This window comes from Hemitrygon akajei, chromosome 5 (assembly GCF_048418815.1).
Source record: "Hemitrygon akajei chromosome 5, sHemAka1.3, whole genome shotgun sequence".
Lineage (NCBI taxonomy): Eukaryota > Metazoa > Chordata > Chondrichthyes > Myliobatiformes > Dasyatidae > Hemitrygon > Hemitrygon akajei.
In genome coordinates, this window is record NC_133128.1 from 90,194,930 (window position 1) to 90,215,671 (window position 20,742).

General features: G+C 42.4%; 1 protein-coding gene across 9 annotated transcripts in view; it reads right to left on the reverse strand.

Annotated features, from left to right (window-relative positions):
* The window catches only part of akap11 (A kinase (PRKA) anchor protein 11), a 93,116-nt gene extending 83,757 nt beyond the window's left edge, over positions 1-9,359 (reverse strand). For 7 of the 9 annotated variants that reach the window (XR_012098978.1, XM_073046004.1, XM_073046002.1 and 4 more), the window contains exon 1: positions 9,244-9,338. The gene's annotated coding sequence lies outside the window, so the exon portion shown is untranslated. The other 2 variants (XM_073046001.1, XM_073046000.1) reach the window with 2 other exon arrangements.
* Between the last annotated feature and the right edge of the window lie 11,383 nt (positions 9,360-20,742).

The window sequence follows — 20,742 nt, forward strand, 5'->3', positions numbered from 1 at the left end:
GTATTGCAGAGCTAGAAAATATTCACACCCTGAAATAAGCAGATAAACAATATAAATAGGACAAGGATAATATGAAGCAGAAACACTGCTAGGAACTTACTTGTCTACTGGGCTTGCTATACAATATAAATCTATATAAAGTACACAATACAAAAAACTCCAAGATTTCGTTTTAAGTAGCTTCATAGGTATTAACATCTTTAATTTCCAATCTTATCAAAATTAGGTTTAATTTACATGGGTCCAGTTACCATTCTGGAGTTGTTTTACCCCCATTACTCTTCAGGAGATGCTTTGAAAATTTAACGTTCATGTAGCCATCAAAGCTTAAGAACATCTGTAATCTGTTGTTAAATATGAAAGGACCGTTTAGCATGTATTCTTTCTCTCACCTTGCCTAAAGTAACAGCATCTTAGCATGCTTTGACATTTGCCAGTCAGTATCCAAACCGAATAACAATCACTCTGCTCTGAATTCCTAACGTCTACAGTGGGTTATTCAATTTTCATTATTTGCACACTGTTTTACTCCACTAGCTTTTCTTCTTTATATATTCCTCCTCAGAATAAAGCCACTGTTTTAAATCAGACAAGGTAACAAAAAAGTTCCTTCAAACCCAGCATCCTCTTGCCATTGCCTCTTACAGTTTAAGATTGTTCATAGAGCCCATATGTCTAAATCTAAACTATCTCGATTCTACCCTGGCATTAGTCCGCTCTGTGATAAATGCAAGAGGGGTGTGGCTTCTCTCATCCATATGTACTGGTTCTGTCCTAGTTTGGAGAAATTCTGGAAAGATGTCTTCACTACATTATCGGGTATTCTGAATCAGCACCTAGAACCTAACCCCTTAATTGCTCTGTTCGGTTTTTGGGGTGAGACAGATTTATGTCTGGGTCCGACCAAATGCCAAATACTATCCTTTGCCTCTCTCCTGGCGAGACGCTTGATCCTCCTTAGATGGAGAGATGTTGCCCCGCCCACTCATGCGCAATGGCTTAACGACATTATGGCCTGCTTGGACCTCGAAAAAATTCATTATTCAGTTCTTAATTCGGATCTAAAGTTCCATAAGGTCTGGGGACCTTTTATCGAGTACTTTCATAACCTTCCTCTTGACTAGGGGTTTTTTTTCGATCCCTTGCTTTCAGCTCCCTTTTTTTTTCTGGTAGTAGGCATTATTATCCTCTGTTGCTAAGTGTATTCACAGTCTGGGAGTTTGACTGTCTGGACTTATACCCTTTATACTGTGTGGTGGTTGGTCTGGAGTTGTTTTTTTCTTGTGTTGTGGGGTTTGGGGAGGACACTAAGCTCACTTGTCTTTAATTTAGGTGCTTTTTTGTTAAATTCTCTTCCTTTGTAGCATATTGTTATTGTATGCTTAACCTTGCTCTATATTAATGCTCCTCATTGGGATTTGTGGTTTTTAATTTTGTAACATGTTTTGAAAAACTAATAAAATTTTTTTTAAAAACCCAGCATCCTTGGTAACATATGGATGACCACCAACTCATTCACTCCCTATGGGGACACTTGCTAAATTAAGGTGAAAGGTCAACAACTCAGTGGTTCTGTCAACAGATGCAGCATGACCTTCTGAATATTTCTACTATTCTCCAACTTTTGTTTCAGATTTCCACCAACAGTATTTCTCTGTAGCAGGATAATTTTGCATTCATTCCTACTACTGATGTATATATGTACATCAGTAGGCATATACTGACAAACAATTTGCAATAATTTCCTTTGCCAAAGATTGATCCACAATTCTCATTCTGTTCTCACGATTCTTTCAAAAAGAAGTAATTTATTGAGTTTGTAGCAGCCTCTACAGCCCACATTTCAGATGCTTAAATGCATTAAATGCTAGGTGCAGGCCCACAATTTATACTGGGAAATAAAATGGAAGCACAGAGAAGGAGAGATAGTCTGCCAGCAGACAAGCCCATCTTAGCGTGAGAATATTCGGTTCACTGCAACTGATGGTGTTACATTGAAGTTGTACAAGGCTTTGCTGAGACCAAATTTGAAGCATTGTATGCAGTTCTGGTCACCTACCTACAGGAAAGTTATCAACAAGATTGACAGAGTACAGAGAAAAATTGCAAGGACTTTGGCAGAAATTAAGGACCTAAGTTACACAGGATGGGTGAATTAGTTAGGACTTTATTCCCTTGAATTCAGGAGAATGAGAGGAGAATTGATAGAGGTATACAATATTATGAGAGGTATGGATAGGATAAATACAAACAAGCTTGCATAAGACCAGAACTAGAGGTTATAGGTTAAGTCTGAAATGTGAAATAGTTAAAAGAAATCTGAGGGGGAACTTCTTCACTTAAAGGGTGCTGCGAGTGTGGAACAAGCTGCTAGTGGAAGTGGTTGATGCAGGTTAAAATGCAACATTTAAAAGGAGTTTGGTAAGTATATGGATAGGAAGGGTATAGAGGGTGATGGTCCAGCTGTAGGTTGAATGGACTAGGCAGAATAACAGCTCAACACAGAGGAGATGGGCAGAATTAACTGTTTCTCATCTGGCACGCTCTTTAGCCCTGATGTGGTCATGAATGCTTCCTTTGTAAACCACAGAAATCTGCAAGGTCAAGATTGCAGTGCTTTGCTAAATATATTATGCAATGTGTCTGCACGATTCTTGATATTTCCCAAACTGGATCCAACACTGAGCAAAAATGTCTAAATCCTCTTAACTTGATCAGTGATAACCTTTAAGTAACATGGTGCATTTATACAGGACCCATATACAGGGTATTCTGTATATGAAGCACCAAAATAAAGATCACATTAACCTTCATATCTAGGAGTATATTTATATTTCCAAGGTTGAAAATTACTTTTGCGAATCAGGTTTTCATCTGAGATCGAAATAATGGAAAAATAGCCTTCTGGATCATTTATTTTCTGTGTATCAGTTTTTAGACAGATGAAAACCTGTTTCCAACTTTCAGCACTAAAAACGCAGCACTGAAGGTCAAGCCTCTTCAAGATCATACTAAAGTACTGGTGAAACTTGTTTCGGGTCGCTTCCTTTACCATTCTTTCAGGCAGCAAGCTTCACTCTCTGGGTGAAAACATACTTTTCTCTCCCCCTCTACTTCCTACAATACTGGTTTGACCCTCTGTTAAGGAAAATAGTTTTTCCTATAGGTTTCTTTGTCTCCATAGATGCTGCTTGACCTGCTGAGTTCCTTCAGCATCTTGTATATATTACTTCTTACTCAGGCTTCTTCCCCTTCACCCCTTCCTTTCCAGTCCTGATGAGGTGTCTTAGCTCAAATGGTCAATTCTTTATTCCTTTCCAAAGATGCTGCCTGACCTACTGAATTCCTCCAACATTTTACACGTTACCTCCTCCTCTTTCTCCTTTAGTCCACTCCTCTCCTATCAGATTCCTCCTTCAGCCCTTTCTCTTTTCCATCTACCACCTCCCAGCTTTTCATTTCCTTCCCTACCCCTCCACCCAGCTACCATCTCCCTCACCTGGCTTCACTTATCACCTTCCAGCTTGTACTCCTTCCCCCACCTTCTCATTCTGGCTTCTCTCCCATTCCTTTCCAGTACTGAAAAAGGGTCTCAGCCCGAAATGTTGACTACTTATTCTTTTCTACAGATGCTACCTGAGTGCTAGGGTGCCTAAGGATTTTGCACAGTACTGTACTTGTCAACGTGCTGCGGAAAGCCAGCTTGTAAATCAAAGGATGTAGGGAATGGCAAAGGTGGAGCAATGCGGGAGGTGGGGGTGGAACAGGTGACAGAGGAGTGCCGGGCTGGGGGGGTGGTGCTGCAGGTACAGACACGGCTAGCCCTGAGACACCAGGCATGGTCATTTGATTCTAAGTAATTGGCTTATTGATCATAACAAGATGTTTCTCTGGTGCTTCCCACTCCCTCCACTTCCCCTTTTCCCTAACCAAGATTCCCCTCTCCTACCCCTCACATTCTCAGTCCACAATAGAGACCCAGATCAGTATCAAGTTTATCATAAGACATATGAGCAGAATTAGGCCATTTGGCCCATCAAGTCTGTTCTGCCACAACATCATGGTCGATTCATTTTCCCTCTCAACCACATTCTCCTGCCCACTCCCCATAACATTTCACGTGCTGACTAGTCAAGAACCTATCAAACTCTGCCTTAAATACACCCAGCAAGCTGGCTACACGGCTGCATAAGGCAATGAATTCCACAGATTCACCACCGACTAACTAAAGAAATTCCTCCTCAGCTTTGTTCTAAATGGATGACTCTCTATTTTGAGGCTGTGCCCCCACTTCAGGAAGCAACTTCTTAACATCCACTCTATCTAGGCCATTGAACATTTGATAGGTTTCAATGAGGTCTCCCCCTCATGCTTATAAATTCCAGCGAGTATAAGCCCGGAACATTCAATAACACTTTCATTCCCAGAATCATTCTTGTGAAACTCCTCTGAACCCACCCCAAAATCAGTGCATCCTTTCTTAAATAAGGGGCCCAAAACTGCTCACGATACTCCAAATGGGGTCTTGCCTCAGCATTACATCCTTGCTTTTATATTCTAGTCCTCTTTAAATGAGACATTCCCCTTCCTCATCACCGATTTAACCTTAAAATTAACCTTTAAGGAATCCTGCACAAGGACTCACAAATCCCTTTGCACCTTGTTTATTTTTAATTTTCCCCTCGTTTAGAAAATGGTCTGTGCTTTTATTCCTTCTATCAAAGTGTATGACTATGCACTTCCCAACATTGTATTCCATCTGCCATCTCTTTCCCCTTTCTCCTAGTCTGTCCTTCTGCAGCCTTCCTGCTTCAGCAACACAGCCTATCTTTGCATCATCAGCAAACTTGGTCACATAGCCATCAATTTCATCATCCAAATCGTTGACATACAAAAAGAAGCAGTCCCAACACCCCCCCCCCCGCCCCCCATGGAACACCACTAGTCACCGGCAGCCAATCCTAAAAGGATCCCTTTATTTCCACTCTTTGCCTCTTGCCAATCAGCCAATGCTCTATTCATGTTAGCATCTTTCCTGTAATACCCTGGGTTCTTATTCTGTTTAGCAGTCTAGTATACAGCACCCTGTCAAAGGCTTTCTGAAAATCAAACTACACAACGTCCACCAATTCTCCCGTCTATTCTGCTTGCTATTTCTTCAAAGAATTCCAACAGATTTATTAGGCAAGACTTTCCCTGAAGGAAACCACTCTGACTTCGGCCTCTTATGTCCTGCGCCTCTCAGTCCCCAGAAACCACATCCTTAGCAACTGACCCAAACATCTCCCAAACACTGAGGTCAGGCTAACTGGCCTATAATTTCCTTTCTTCTTCCTCCATTTGTAATTTCTAGTCCTCCAGAACCATTCTAGAATCTACTGATCATCACTCACATATGTCATGGAAAGTGTTTTTATTTGTGGCTATACAATGACTACAGTACTGTGCAAAACTCTTAGGCTATATACATGTGCCTAGGACTCTTGCACAGGACTGTATGTGTTACTCTAGATTTCCAGCATCTGCAGAATCTCCTGTGTTTTTTTTTTCTATTCACTGAGTCTCAATCTCCCCTCGGTCTTTTCTGTTCCACAATAAATAATCTAAACTTTTCCAATCTTTCCACCTAGACAGAAATTTAAAGTTCTGATAATACCTTTATAAAATTCTTCTGCACATTCACCAAAGCGATCACAATTTTCTTGTAATCTTGTGATGAGAATTGTAAAAGTATTCAAACTGTGGCTGAACCAGTGCTGTATAGTTTAGCATCATCTCTCTGGACTTGTATGTAACGCCCAAGTTAATAAAATACAGTATCTGTTAAGACTGTTTAACCATTTTATTGTTTTGACATGAAAATTCAAAGATCTATAGACATACACATTCTGTTCCTCATCACTCAATATCCTTCCATTTATTCTTTGACTTGCTGCATTTTTCCAAACTTCTCTCACACTTCCCTGGATTATATCCAATTTACTACTTTCCTGGTCCACTAACAGGAATAAATACACCTTCCATCATGTTACAACTTTTCTCCTGATTGCAAACCACAGAGTCGGTTTTTCTAATAATTTTTAAGCAAAATAACCCTAATTCTCATACATCATTCTGAAATAAAGTGAGCAATTTAAAAGACTGATACCGGTAGATAGATAGATAGATAGATAGATACTTTATTCATCCCCATGGGGAAATTCAACATTTTTTCCAATGTCCCATACACTTATTGTAGCAAAACTAATTACATACAATACTTAACTCAGTAAAAATATGATATGCATCTAAAATCACCCTCTCAAAAAGCATTAATAATAGCTTTTAAAAAGTTCTTAAGTAGTTTACTTAAATACATTGAGTCCTAACCCCGGCACTTTAACATATCTTACTCCCAGCGGTTGAATTGTAAAGCCGAATGGCATTGGGGAGTATTGATCTCTTCATCCTGTCTGAGGAGCATTGCATCGATAGCAACCTGTCGCTGAAACTGCTTCTCTGTCTCTGGATGGTGCTATGTAGAGGATGTTCAGGGTTTTCCATAATTGACCGTAGCCTACTCAGCACCCTTCGCTCTGCTACCGATGTTATACTCTCCAGTACTTTGCCCACGACAGAGCCCGCCTTCCTTACCAGCTTATTAAGACGTGAGGCGTCCCTCTTCTTAATGCTGCCTCCCCAACACGCCACCACAAAGAAGAGGGCGCTCTCCACAACTGACCTATAGAACATCTTCAGCATCTCACTACAAACATTGAATGACGCCAACCTTCTAAGGAAGTACAGTCGACTCTGTGCCTTCCTGCACAAGGCATCTGTGTTGGCAGTCCAGTCTAGCTTCTCGTCTAACTGTACTCCCAGATACTTGTAGGTCTTAACCTGCTCCACACATTCTCCATTAATGATCACTGGCTCCATATGAGGCCTAGATCTCCTAAAGTCCACCACCATCTCCTTGGTCTTGGTGATATTGAGATGCAGGTAGTTTGAGTTGCACCATATCACAAAGATATGCGTTAATATTGTATTGCTACGCAGTAATAGGCAGTGAACAAATATATCAGCTGTATATCATTAAAGAAATGGAAGGAATAGGAAGCTTCTCAGGGAAATGTACAGATAGATTCACTCAAACAGATTGCCATATTAAAGAGCTGTTTTAAGTCAGGGAAAATAGTGTAACTGTTCCTAACAAAATTTTTAAAAGTGCTTTTCCATATTGGAGGTGCAGCAATATACTCAGTCAGAACTTCCACATGGAAGAAACTTGATTCTTGAGGAATCACGAGATATCGCCACTTACTCCAGACTGAAACTGTTTCCTACTCCTTTGCTTCTATATCTGCACACACTCCCTATCATTGGCTCAATTTCTCCATTTCTTCCTCCCACCCGTGCCGTGTCCCTTTCATTTCTTTTTTTTTTGCCACTTCCAATCTCTCGTCCACCCTCAAATCTATCCATTGCATTCACCGTTTCCCCCTTCACTGTATCACTGTTGATTTGATTGCCTGAATCTGCCTCACTGGCTTTTTCACACTTCTGAACCGCTTTTTTTAAACTGCTCTTCTTCTTACCTTTGGTACATGGTCCAACCTTTCTGGCTTCTTGTTTTTGGGTGTTATACCCATCATCTGTTTCTTGAACTCTGTATTCCTCTAGCTCACTGTTTCTGTGCATCCCTGTCTCTCTTATATTCTTTCTCTCTCACACATATCTCCCCTATACTCTTTCTTTGGTCTTTCCCATGTCTTCTGCCTGTCACCTTACTTCTGTCTCACTCTCACTTTGACATCTCTAATGTTCTCCTTACTTAACTCAATCTAGTTTCTCTGTCTACCCTTACCCTGTCCTCAATCTATTCCACAGCTTTCTGACTCACTCCAGCCACTCCCCAGCCCTACAACTTAAATGTGTTCATTCCATCTATCCTGTCTACTTCACCATCACTATCACACTCTGTTCCTCTTTCTGATTGTCTCTCCAATGCCTCTCCCTTTCCCTGGTTCTTTGTTGTGTTTCACTGTAAGCCTGTCTGGTGACTGCCAAGACACCTCCTTCATGTCCTAGCATCAGGATCCCACAACCCCATTAGGAACGGAACCAGAATTCCCTACATTCTACATCAATGGAATTAGATCTATATTCTCTAAAGTTTAGAATGACTGATCTTATTGAAACATACAAATTCCTAAGGTGACATGTCAAGGAAGAGCTTAAAGGTTTCCACCAGTGCAAAACTTCAAGTCAAGCAACATAGTTACAAGATTAAAGACAGAGAACAAGGAATGTCTTCTCACAGAGGGTGGTCAATCTCTTGAATTCTCTAACCAGAAGGTTGTGAAGGCTAGATCACTAAGAGGTAGAAACATGCTTGGGAGAATTCAGAGATATGAGGGAAATGACATACAGGAGAGTTGAGACCTAGGACAGATATGCCATGATCACATTGAATAGCAGATCTGAAGGACCAGGCAATCTACACCTGCTTCTAATGTCTTCTGTTTCTGAAAGTTGTTAATAGGGAAGTAGTTTGAAAGGATTAAAGGACCAAGGTTAGTTTACCTTTGAGGAGAACAATGATAACAGATTACAGAATAAGGGGCAACATTTGAACAACACAAAGTTAATAATACCAACGACCAGGTGGTCAGCTTTCCATGAAAATAGAACTACACGTGAAGGAGGTGGGTTTCCAGCAAAAGTTCAGCTGAGAGAGGGCACCAGAGAAAAACAGAAGGAAAATCAAGACCTGATTCTGAATCAGGCCGACTGTTTCACCCAAATTTCGAATCTGAGCCCACCCCCCGCAACCAGCTATCATTCTTCCTATCGCACCTCCCCATCCCACCGCAACCAACCCACCCGACCTCTTCTCAAATCCCACATCACAAATCTAAATGCCGCAAGCCCCGACCTACCTCCCGCACCCAATTTTCTCAACCCCTCGCTCCCCTTCATATTCCACTACCCCCCTCCCCCAAGCCGCACTTCTTCCCTCGGAACCCTGATCCCCTCCTCCGAGGCCCTGGAGCCTTTCCCATCGCCTTCCCTCAGGGTTCCGGGTCTTCGCTCATCGCCTTCCCTCAGGGCCCCGGGACCTCCCTCATCGCCCCGGCTCTCTCCACCATCCCACAGGCCTCGGGCCCTTCCCATCCCATTCTCCCAGGCCAAGTCCCCGCTACCCTGGTCCCCACCATTCCAGGCCTCCGCTCCCCTTCCAACACACCCCCAAGCCCTCACCGTTGCGCTCCGGAGCCGCTTCATGCCGGGTTGTGGGGTTGGGGGGGAGGCGGGGGCGGGGAGGGGGTAACAACAGGCCCCGCAATCCAGCGCCGACTCACCAGCAACTGGGATTGGGAGAACAGCCCGCATCAATCGAGCGAAGAGCGGCTCCAAACGTCGCAGTAACGCGACGCAGCCAGAGGGGGCGCGGCGATAGGGACGAGGGTCACGGCTCTGAATGGCCGGTGAGAGCGAAGGGGCGAGGGGAGCTGAGGCTGGCAATGGTGGCGCTCTGAGTCTCGTCAGTGAGAGATTGCCGTTGAGCCGCTGAGGTCGTGAGGTGACTCCGTCTTGAAGGAATGGCAGCTTCAGTTCCCTGGAAGGGTCATCCACAGAGAGAGCAGCCCCATCCCATCACCAGGTCTGAGGAGGTTAAATTCAGTCAATCAGATAATCTGAATTTAAAATCCCATATTAGTTTAGGTAATGATGGATTGACATGAGGATTATCCTGATTTCTGCGTGAGGTTGTTTGTTCTTTGCAATGACCTGCTTCCTGAAGTGGCAAGTTGTAAATACGAAAGGAATGGGGATGCCATGTGGAGCCTGTTTGGTCCCTAAAGCTTCCACTTTCAAGTAATACCCCTTCTGCCCAAGGTGGAGAGTTGTGAATACAGCCCAGTCCATCAGTTTTGTCTTCATCTACTCTGGCTACACTCAACACTACCAAGGATGCCTCCCACCTCAGTCATTCTCTCTCTTTCTCCTCTTCTCTTGGACAAAAGCCTGAGTGTACGAACCACCAGATCCAAGGACAGCTTCCATCAGACCTTTCATGGGCTATAGAATGAACTCTTGGATGTCCAGTCTACCTTGTTGTGGCCCTTTTTATTTGTCGACCTACAATGCACTTTCTCTAACACAACCTACAGTATTCTGTTCTTTATACAACCTTAATATAATTGTATATGGCACCATTGGTATGGATGGCATGCAAAACAGAAGTGTTTTATCGTATCTTGGTACACGTGACAATAATAAATCAATACCAACACCAATATCTTGATTCTTGTAATATCCAAGAAATGTATCAATCTCTTGGAGTACACAATTCCAAAGTTTCATGACCTTTGTCATTTTCTCAGTCCTAAATGGCTTTCCCCCTTACTCTGAGACCGTACCCCCAAGTTTTAGACTCTGCAGTCATGGAAAACGTCCCCACTGTGAGAATTTCAAAAGTTTCAATGAGATTGCCTTTCATTCTTCTAACCTGAAAAATCCTAGCCAAGTATGCTCAATCACTCCTCGAGCAGCAAACATGTCCCTAAGGAATGAGACTAATGAATCTTTGTGGCACTTCCTTTTTGGAGAGTTTTTTTGGTAACCAAAAACTATACTGTGAGTATAGTGGGTGAGATCTCAACAGGCTATAATTATAAAAGTCATCATTATTCTTGTACTCATTCTCTTGTAATGAAGGCCAACGTTCTACTTGCCTTCATAATTGTATGCTGCACCTGTGTTTTAGCTTTAACTGACTTGTGCACATAATGGCCCTTTGAACATCGACAGTTAACAATTTTTCACTATTTAAGAAAGACTGCTTCTCTGTTTCACCGAAGTCAAGGACATCACAATTTTCCACATCACTATTCCCATGAAGCTTTTTTACGCCTTCTCCCTACTCTCACTCTCACCCATTTTAGCATTTGCAGCAAAGAGAAATATGACATTTAGTCTTCAAAGCTGAATTGTTGATATAGATTATTGAAAGATGGGACCCAAGGAACAAACCTTACCATACCCCATTAGTCACAGCCTGACAACCTAAGCAAGATCAGTTTATTTCTGCTCTTTGCTTTCTGCCTCATAACCAATTCTCATTTCACCTCAGTACATCATCAAAAAGTAGATGCAAGAGATTCTGAGGATGCTGGAAATCGTGAGCAATGCATATAAAATGCTGAAGGATCTCGGCAGATCAGGCAGTAACTATGGAGGGAAATGAACAGACGACATTCAGGCCAAGACCATTCATCAGCACTGGAAAGGAAGAAGGGAGCCGCCATGGGGAGAGGGGCAGGAGAGTGAGCTAGCAGGTGATAAGTGAGTCCATGTGAGGGGGAAGGCAGGTGGATAGGGATGCAAATGAAAGGGAATGATGTGAGAAGCTAGAAGGTGATAGGTGGAAGAGGTAAAGGGCTGAAGAAGAAGGAATCTGATAGGAGAGGAAAGTAGACAATGGAATAAAGAGAGGGGAGTGGATGCTGTTTAGAGAAATCTACGATCATGCTGTCAAATTGAAGACTATCAAGATGGAATGTGAGATACTGCTTCTCAGTCCTGAGTCTGACCTCATCGCCGCAACAGAGGAAGCCTTGGATAGATTTGTCAGTGCAGGAATGGAGAGTAGAATTGAAATGGGTGGCCAATGGGTTTAGTCCAAAACATATTTTAGAATATATAAATCCATGATTGCTTTGCTCATTCATGTTGTTCTTTAGGTGTTCTGTTATTACATCTTGAATTTTAAATTCTGGTGTTCTCCCTACTCCATATTTTAAGCTAACAGGTCGATGGTTCCCTGCTTTTTGTCTCTCCTCTTTCTCAAATCAAGGAGCCATGTTTGTTACCCTCCAATCTTTCAGGTGCTCAAGAAGAGAAAGGTTAACTACCTCAGTGACTTTCGCCCAGTTGCACTCACATCTACTATAATAAAGTGAGAGGTTGATGATGGCAAGAATTAACTCCTGGATCAACTGCAAGTAAGGACCTGGATCAACTGCAATTTACCCATTGCCACACTAGGTCTACAGCAGATGTAATTTCACTTATTCTCCATTTGGCTTGGACCATCTATACAACAGCAACACTTTTGTATTACTGTTGTATATGTACCTGTTATGTTTTGTAACTCCAAACGTAGAACTAATTAAATGAAAAGCAAGGGAGCCCAAGAACATGTGTAAACCTTGCTTTTACTTTGTAGTGAGGTACGCACGCATGAAGTAGTGGCGTGATGACATATGACATTCATGTACTTTTACATATAACTTATACAGAATTATGTAAACAACAAAGAAAGTTTAATCAAACAATATATTTACAAAATTTACAATATTACTGAAATATTAATTATGCAATAGTCCTCCCTGCCTAGCTATAAACTCTAATTCAATGTAGAATGCATCTCAAATTAAACACACACACACACACACACACACACACACACACACACACACACACACACACACACACACACACACACACACACACACACACACACACACACACACACACACACACACACACACACAAAGAACCATTAATTTATATGGGAAAAATTTTCGTAAAAGCAAAAATCCTCTTTGTAATGTGAAAACAGGTTACTAATGTAGGTTCTTTGTAAAAGTGAAGTGCCGTAAAGCGAACATTCATAAAACGGGGGACACCTGTGTGTGTGTGTGTATATATATACAGTATACTATGCAATACAGCTATATACTACATAATACAACAGTATACAACATAATGGACATCACCAGCATAGTCAATTTTAAATTGTCCCATTCAGGTTTAAAGATTTAATTGCTGTGGAGGATTTCTTTACTATTGTGGTATAATGTCTTTCCTGACAAGGGAGCGGGGGGGGGGGGGGGGGGAATCACTCTGCCTGGCAGGTAAGGCTTGTGGCTTTGAATTACAGGTTCTGGGGACTCCTCTATGGGGCCTGTAGGAGTTGACTATGGGATTGCAGGAAGTAGTTCTGACACCTCTGGTCTCCTTTCTTCTCTAACAAGTAGCTCTGTTCTCCTCAGCTGATCCAATGTGTCGTCTCCAGGTTCTATCAGACAGAATCTCCACTGTGTAAGAGAGTGGTCCAGTGGATGTACAATAGGTGCTACCAGACGGTAGTCATTGAGGCAGGGCACCACGTCCTTCTTAAGCTCCGGTGTAATTGAAGCATGTGGGAACTTCAGGCTGCCAAAGTAAGATGTTAAAAATCTCAGTGCAGACTCTAGTCAGTTGATCAGCACAGGTCTTTAGAGTGACAAGAGTCCTTGAGAAGGATGGTTTAGACCCAGATGCTGGGGTATCTGAAGTAAGGTTTGAGCTGGGGTGCCAAACTGGATCAGAGCACTAACCAAACCCAAGACAATATCGCCAGTAGGCTTACAACTAAGCACCAAACCACAGTTTGGGTGTTCCTTAAATACTTGATTCTTGGCACCCAAAACATGATTATCAATTAGCAGGACCATCCTGAACCCTTAAAGGGGCTGCGACAGCAATCTGTACTCTCGGAAGCCAGCACAGTTGAGAGTGTCTTGTAATGGGACCCTCTCCCCTAGGGCTGACTCCTGATGGTCATAGCTGCTTGGAGAGGCAGTGTTGGTCCTCGTGGATGACAGCTGGATCCGAGATGTCTCTTTCAGGAGCCCAGCACCTCACTTTGGGTTCGATTCCATCCCAGTCCACGAGGTTTTGCTGAACACCCCAAACAGTACATGAGTCCAAAGTCCTGCTTCCCCATTGACAAGCCTGGGAGACAGCAGGGTGGATGGTGGTGGGGCAAAGGGGCTGGTGAAGACAGGTTTTAGATGTAGAAGGTGGGATTGATTTTTAAGGTTTTGGGGAACAAGGTTACTAATGAGGGAACTTAACCAAGGTTACTAACAACATAGTAATTAAATTAAAAGGCACTAAATTAGAACTAAATAAATAAAATTGGGACATGGGACCAGGTGATGTGTTGTGTGAGCTCATGGGCCCCATTAGGTTTCCCGGTGGCCACATCTGCTGTACTTGTTGGTGGCTTGAGGAATTTGGGATCAAAGTCGATGACCTGGAAGCTAAGCTCCAGACACTGATGCATCAGGAAGAGGAGAGTCGTCTGGACACTATGACCCCATGTCACCATGCTGAGAATTTGATTTTCTTTTGTAAACCAACAGAGCTTGGTGAGGCAGTTACATCCATTACATTAACCACCTTAAGTCTGGTCTGTAGTCAGAGACAAGAGGGTGTGAATATGACTGAGGCAGGCAGGGGGAACAAGAAGGTAGAGGTGGAGGAAGCTCGGCCCTTGAGCTCGTCCATCAGGTCTGAGGTTCCCGCTTACTGCGCGGGGTAATGTGGGGGCTGTAGGAAAGATGAGCAGCAGCATGATGCTGGTAGCCATTCAGGACGGGGGAGAGAAGAGGAATAGAGTTGGGGATGTACCATCAGTGGGATAAACACAATTCTCTGTCTCAAGGATCGAAAGTCCTGAAGGCTGTATTGTCCATCTGGTGCCCAAATTCAGGACCTCTCATCTGACCTGCCGAGGGATTTGGAGTGAGAGGGGAAAGATCCAGTTGTGGTCCATGTGGGTACCAATGATGTACATAGAACAAGGAAAGAGGATCTGCTGATGAAATTTGAGCAGGTAGGGACTAAATTAAAAAGCAGAACCAAATAGGAAATAATCTCTAGATTGCTATCTGAGCTACGTGTGAATTAGAGTCAATAAGAATAGAAAATTAAGTGCATAGCTCGAAGGCTGGTATGGGAGAAATGAATTTGAATTTATGGGTATTGGGAAAGGGGGGAGTTGTTCCAAAGGGATAGGCTCCACCTGAACATGTAGGGACCAGAGTCCTGGCAAATCACATAACTACATGGATAGGGCATAAAAACAAATAGTAGGGGATGGGTTCAACAGATTGGAAATGTATGGATAAAACAAGTGAGAGGAGAGTCTATGGAATAAAGACAAAGTTTAGAAAGGGAATTCAGAAAGTTTGAGAAGATGGGTGGTGAATACAGGACTGAAGGTGTTACATTTGAATTCATGCAGAATATGAAGCAATATTTGAAATACATCTTATGGAAGTGTTTGATGATGAACTTCAATAAAAAATAAATTACAAAAAAAAAGAAATTGGTAGATTTGATGTTTTGTGTATGACAGAGTCATGGTTGAAAGAAGGTCACAGTTGGGACCTAATTACCATGGATTCACATCCTATCAAAAGGAAGTGGGTGGGCAGAATGGGTGGTGAGGCTCTGTTGGTTTACAAAAGAAAATCAAGTTCTTAGCAAGGTGACATGGGATCATTGTGGGTAAAGTTAAGAAAATGCAAGAGTAGATGGGAGTTACCTACAGGCCTCTGAATAGCAGTCAGAATATAAATTCAACTTCAAGTTTAGTTTATTGTCATTCACCCATACACGTGTATACCACCAAACAAAACACTGTTCTTCCAGACTGTGATGCACAATACAGTATGTCTAACTCACACACACAACACATAAAGTAAAATTACCACAATTAATTTAACAACTGATATTTACAACACAAGTTAAAAAGTAAACAGTATAGCATTACTGGAGTATAAATGATAGTGGCAGGGAGTTCAGTTGTCTTACAACTTGGGGTTAGAAGCTGTTTCCTATCTTAATAATTCTTGTCCAAATGCTATGGTACCTCCTGCCTGATGGTTGAGGGCCAAGGAGATTGTTGAATGAATGGGAGGGATCATACACAATGCTAGGGCCCCTGAATACACAGTGCTCACAATAAATGTCTCTAATGGGTGGAAGAGAGACCCCAGTGATCCTATCAGAAGTCCTTGTGATCTTTTGGAGGGATTTGTGGTCAGATGCCTTGCAATTCCCATACCAGACTGTGATGCAGCTGGTCTCGATAGGGCTCCCGTAAAGATTGTTAGAATGGGGGGGGGGGGGGGGGGGGGAGCTCGCTTACCTCAATCTCCTCAGGAAGTAGAGACACTGCTCCAAATATAAAGATATATTACAACAGGAGATTAAAAAAAAGACGTACAAGAAAGACAATGTGGTCATGGGAGACTTCAATATGCAGGTAGACTGGGAAAATCAGGTCGGTACTGGATCCTAAAAGAGAATTTGCAAAATGCCTAAGAGATGGCTTTTTGGAGCACCTTGTGATCATGCCCAGCTGAAAAAAGGTAATTCTGGATTTGGTGTTGTGTAAGGGACAAGATTTGATCAGTGAGGTAAAGGAAGCTTTAGGAGGAAGTGATCATAGTATAATGGAATTCACCCTGCCATTTGAGAAGTTAAAAGCAAATAGACATGTATTACAGTGGAGTAAAGGTAACTACAGAGGCATGAGAGAAGAGCTGGTCAAAGACGATTGGAAGGGGACCCTAGGAGTGGTGATGGTAGAGCAGCAATGACAGGAGTTTCTGAGGGCAATTCAGAAGATGTAGGGTTATTTCACCCCAAAGAAGAAGTTTTCTAAAGAGAGGCTGAAGCAACCATGGCTGACAAAATAAGTTAGTAACAGCATTAAAGCAAAAGAAGGCATACAATATTACAAAACTTAGAAGGAAGCTAGAGGATTGGGAAGCCTTTAAAATCCAACAGAAGACAAGTAAAAGGCCACAAGGAGAGAAAAACGAAATATGAAGGAAAGCTAACCAATAAAATAAAAGAAGATAGCAGAAGTTTATTTTCAGATATATAAAGAGTAAAAGAGTACAAGAATAGATATTGGATCACTAGAAAATGATACTGGAGAGTTAGTAATGGGGGACAAAGAAATGGTGGATGAACTAAATAAGTACTTTGTGTCAGACTTCACTGTATAGCAGTATACCAGAAATTTGAGAGTGTCAGGGGCAGAAGTGAGTGTTGTTGTTATTACTAAGAAAAAGGTGCTTGGGAAGCTGAAAGGTCTGAAGGTAGATAAGTCACCAGGACCAGATGGACCACTCCCCAGGGTTCTGAAAGAGGTAGCTGAAGAGATTGTGGAGGCATTGGTAGTGCTCTAGAGTCAGGAATAGTTCTGGAGGACTGGGAAATCACAAATGTCACTGCACTCCTTAAGAAGGCAGGGAGGATAAAGAAAGGAAATTATAGGCCAGTTAGCATGACTTCAGTGGTTGGTAAGATTTTGAAGTCCACTATTAGGATGTAATTTCAGGGTATTTGGAAGCACATGATAAAATAGGCCAAAGTCAGGTTGGTTTCCTTAAGGGGAGACCTTTGTTTAACAAACCTATTGGATTTTTTGAGGCAGTAACAAGTAGAATAGATTAAAAGGAATCCATGGACATTGTTTACTTGGATTTTCACAGGTCTTTGACAAAGAGCTGCACATGAGGCTGCTAAACAAGGTAGGGTCCCATGCTATTAAATAAAGGTACTATCATATACAAAAGACTGGCTGACTGCCAGAAGGCAAAGAGTGGAAATAAATGAGGCTTTTTCCAGTTGGATGCCAGTGACTAGTGGCGTTTTGTAGGGGTCAGTGTTGGATCTGCCACTGTTTATATTATGTGTTAATTACCCTTATGACAGAATTGAAGGCTTTATGACCAAGTCTGCATATGACACAAAGCTGGGTGGAGGATCAGGTGGTGCTGAGGAAAAAGGGAGTTTATAGTAGGATTTGAACAGGTTGGGAGAATGGGCAAAGAATTAGCAGATAGAATACAGCAGAGGTCATGCATTGTGGTAGAAGAAAGGTGTAGACTATTTTCTAAATAGGGACAAAATTCAGAAATTGGAACTGCAAAGGTATTGGAGAGACCTAGTGCAGGATTCCCTAAAGGTTAACTTGCAGGTTGAGCTGGTGGTAAGGAAGGCAAAACAATGTCAGCATTCATTTTGAAGAGACTAGAAAATTGAAAAAAAAAACAAGGATGTAAAGCTGAGGCTTTATAAGGGTTTGGCCAGACTACTTTTGGAGTGTTGTGAGCAGTTTTAGGCCTCATATGGAAGGAAGGATTTGCAGGCATCAGAGAGGGTCAAGGGGAAGTTTATGAAAATAATTCTGGAGATGAAAGGTTTAACGTATGAGGAGCTTTTAGATAGCTGTAGGCCTGTACTTTCTGCAGTTTAGAAGGGTGATGGGAGATCTCATTGAAGTATACTGAATACTGAAAGAGTGGATGTGGTACAGTCTATAACAGATGAGGAGGAATTTCTTTAGCCTGGGGGTGGTGAATCTATGAAATTCATTGCCACAGATGGCTGTGGAGACAAAGTCATTGGGTATAAAGCAGAGATTGATAGATTCTTTATTGTAAGGGTATCAAAAGTTATGGGGAGAAGGCTGGAGAATCAGGTTGAAAGGTATAATGAATCAGATATGATCAAATGGTAGAGCAGACTCAATGGGCCATTAGCCTAATTCTGCTCCTGTATCTCATGGCTTTTTTGTTTCCTTGTTAAAATTATCTCTTCGTTTTCTTTTTCTAAAGAACGCTGTTTACATGATGCTATGTGCCTGTGGTGCTGCTGCAAGTAAAATTTTCATTTCACCTGTGCATATGACAATAAACTCACTTTGACTTTAAGGGTTCTGAACATGTGTCCCCACTGGTCCCCAGTATATTTGTGCGCAGTACTCACTAATACACCTCATTCATTCGTGCACAACTAGGTGTTGTGACAGCTGTGGCAAACCAATAAAGGGAGGGAAGTGTAAATGCTGCCATATCAGTTCACTCCATTGGAGGAGAGAGTGCTTCCCTTAATTAGAGCAGGTATGACAGGGACAGAGTGAGCTCTTTGAAAATACCCATTCATAATTGTCCAGCTTTCCCTTGGGTTGCACATCAATGATCCAATCGCCTCTTTTACAATCCCTTCCTGGTAGTCCAAGAACCCTAATTCTAACTCTTGGTTATTGGTTATTTAATTTTTGTCACTAGGTATTTCTAGTTGGCTGGTGGTGTAGTGGCATGCACACTGGACTTCGAAGTGAGTGGTCCCAGGTTCAAATCCGGCTGGCCCCTTGCATGTTTTCATCTCAATTTCATTTCATTGCCTGCTGCGTTCCACCAGCATTTTGTGTGTGTTGCTATGTTTTCATCTGTGCTGGGTTGAGCATGTTTAGCGTGGGTGAGCTGGGTTGAGTGTGGTTGAGCTGAGTTGAGCGTGGGTGAGCTGGGTTGAGCGTGGTTGAGCTGGGTTGAGTGTGGGTGAGCGTGGTTGAGCTGGGTTGAGCTGGGTTGAGCGTGGGTTAGTTGGGTTGAGCGTGGGTGAGCTGGGTTGAGCGTGGGTGAGCTGGGTTGAGCGTGGTTGAGCGTGGTTGAGCGTGGGTTAGTTGGGTTGAGTGTGGGTGAGCTGGGTTGAGCGTGGGTGAGCGTGGTTGAGCTGGGTTGAGTGTGGGTGAGCGTGGTTGAGCTGGGTTGAGCATGGGTTAGTTGGGTTGAGCGTGGGTGAGCTGGGTTGAGCGTGGGTGAGCTGGGTTGAGCTGGGTTGAGTGTGGTTGAGCTTCATAAAAAACAGACAGAAACGCTAAAGAAACAGCAAGGTTGTCATCCAACGCACCATAAGGTGTGGAAAGTATCTCTACATGACTTTTGACTGCACTACAATCTTTGGACCATTCTACAGTTTAAACTTTTTGCTGTATTGTATTTTTATTGCAATGGTATATGAGAATAACCTAATTTGAATTCAAATCTAAATCTGAACTATGTATAATAGATATATCCATGCAGCTTCCATTGTCTCATCACTCCTTTCTTCTACCACCAACCTTCTGCCTTCATCAAACCAGATCATGCAGAAGATAAATACACTGGCATGATTTAAAAGTCATAGCCACTAGTGCAGATTCTAATTTAAGGGTAGGAACTAAGATAAGTCATTGGTCATGAGTGGCAAGTGTCCAGTAACCAGGATCCTGCCTCTGAAAGGTGCATTTCAACAGACAGTGAGGTTATGCACTTCTGCTGCAGAAGACTTGTATGAAAACTATAATGGGATAGCTTATAGATGAGGCTAGATGGGTCTGCACTGATCTATTTGTGTCAGGCCTGCATAAATATGTACTTCCTAGTACCCACCCAGTTAACAGGAATCATCTGCCACTCATTTCTAGATCATGACCTGCAGCCTATTTAAACCCAGCTCTTAGCTGTTAAATCGTGCCAGTGTATTTATCTTCTGCATGATCTGGTTTGATGAAGGCAGAAGGTTGGTGGTAGAAGAGGGGAGTGATGAGACAATGGAAGCTGCATGGATATATCTATTGTACATAGTTCAGTCCTTGTTTGTTCATACCAACCAGCCGGCCTCAACCAATTGATCCTATCCTTCACTTGCCTTGTTATGTTAAGTATCTGTTTGGCCCCTTGTGGTTTGTTATTTTGCAGTTTATTAGTAAAATATCATTTACTGTTAAATCTTCTCTGCTGCTCTGCTTTTGGTTCAAGTTTCCTCGATAATCCCTGACAATTTGGTGCTTTGCGAGGCTTGCCAGTCAACCTGAGTGCAACGCTGACAAAACTTGCTGTTGCAGGAGTTCAATGTGCGACAATTGACATTGCCATATCGACTACATTTCTGAATTACTTCACTAGTTATAAATGTTATGAAAGGGTCCATATAAAATTCTCTTTATTTTAAAGGTACAGGTAGAAAGCAAATGCACTAGAGTGGAAGGTTAAGATGAAGGTCTGCAGTGAGACAAGAATAGATGAAATCAATTGATGTGGCATTGTACACAGACAGTGGAATATTGAGACACACCCA